At 40.9% G+C, this 1486-nt stretch overlaps 1 non-coding gene across 1 annotated transcript; it reads left to right on the forward strand.

Moving 5' to 3' along the window:
- Positions 1-275: 275 nt before the first annotated feature.
- Positions 276-357, forward strand: trnas-uga (transfer RNA serine (anticodon UGA)). The gene has a single exon. It is a non-coding gene; the product is annotated as a tRNA-Ser (tRNA).
- Positions 358-1486: the final 1129 nt, after the last annotated feature.

Genomic DNA, 1486 nt, shown 5'->3' on the forward strand with positions numbered 1-1486 from the left:
TGATGAGCAATTGAGTCAAAATCGATCGGACGCAGTGAGACAATGATCCTCTCTTCGTGTGGTGTACATCCGTGACTCTATAATTCTACGAAGAATCATTCCCATAACTTCAGCTGTGTCAGAATCTAGTTTGCGGTGAAAGCCTGTCAATCTGCGAAGGTACCGTTCGTCTGGGCATCTGCAAAGGATTTGGCGAAATCTTTGGGTCTTGACAATTTGTTCTTCCAACAAATGAATTCAGTTATTTTACTATGAAAATTGACAGACTTGCCGCAGCTGTGATGGCCGAGAGGTTAAGGCGTTGGACTTGAAATCCAATGGGGTCTCCCTGCGCAGGTTCGAATCCTGTTCACAGCGTAGAATCTTTTAAAAGTCATTAATTCATTTGCAGAATTTGAATTTCGTGGAGCTTGAGCTTTGCATTCAATCGAAAGTAAGTTTTCAACTGTGAAGAATCCGAAGTAATTTCAAGACTGACCCAGTCATCTAATTGAATAAATTATGTGTCGAGACACAAAAAGCCACCAACTTCCAACACGAATCAGTGTCAACACATTTGTCGAACTATCATGAAATTTGGATGTTTGGGGGGTGGAATTCAGCAAAACAAGAAGCAATGCAATACATTTACCTGCACGTGATGACATCTTTTTCAGGATCAGTTGAAAGTCAAGCTGAGAAAGTTCAACCTAATTTACAGCTGACTCTCAAGGCCAATAATCTATTATATCAGCAGTCAATGAATTAGAAAAAAGCAATTCCATGTGTGGAAAGGAACTCGACTGATTCAGGTTCCTGGCTTGCGATGTGAAAAGGCAAGGCGATATCAGCGGAGTAGAATTTTCTGGAAATATTAGAAATGGGATGTTAACGGTCTTCTGCTGTCCACATTCATAAGAAACTGTGCATTAAGAACTGAAATTGAAAATTAACGATGAAAATCAGACTTAGCCCTCTGTTTGTGGTGTAGCATTGTTCAGAACAATTGGTTGTTGTTGAGGCTAAAATTGACCAAAATAATCGATGGGGAACTTATCCACGGCCTTCGTTGGAGCAGTTGGTGTGGAGAGGTCAGCTTGAAGAACCAAATGCCAATTATTCATCATGGCTGTCTGAATTGCTTAGTTAAACATACTCCCAGTTTAATGAAAAAAAGTTTTGCTATCGGAGCTAGATGTTTTCGTGTCAGCATGTTCAGATATGAGAAGACACTCCATGGAGTAGATGTGACTTAAATATTGACTCTAACGTCAGAGATGTTGACACATTTCTGCACCAGAACAGCACTACCATTGGTATCAAATCAAACTGAACAAAGGACTAGTCACTTCGACATTTCCTGTCTGCAGACTCTGCCAATAGACCGTTCAGGCCCGATGTAGGAATAGGGCGTGGTGACATCTGTTCGCAAGTGGATCACTTCATTCTTGCTCACGATCCGTAAACCGTAATTCATTTTGAACTTCTTCGCCATCAGCATGATAAG

Source organism: Chiloscyllium plagiosum, unplaced genomic scaffold (genome assembly GCF_037043375.1).
Source record: "Chiloscyllium plagiosum isolate Xiang-an unplaced genomic scaffold, Cpla_swu_hap1 HiC_scaffold_39, whole genome shotgun sequence".
NCBI lineage: Eukaryota > Metazoa > Chordata > Chondrichthyes > Orectolobiformes > Hemiscylliidae > Chiloscyllium > Chiloscyllium plagiosum.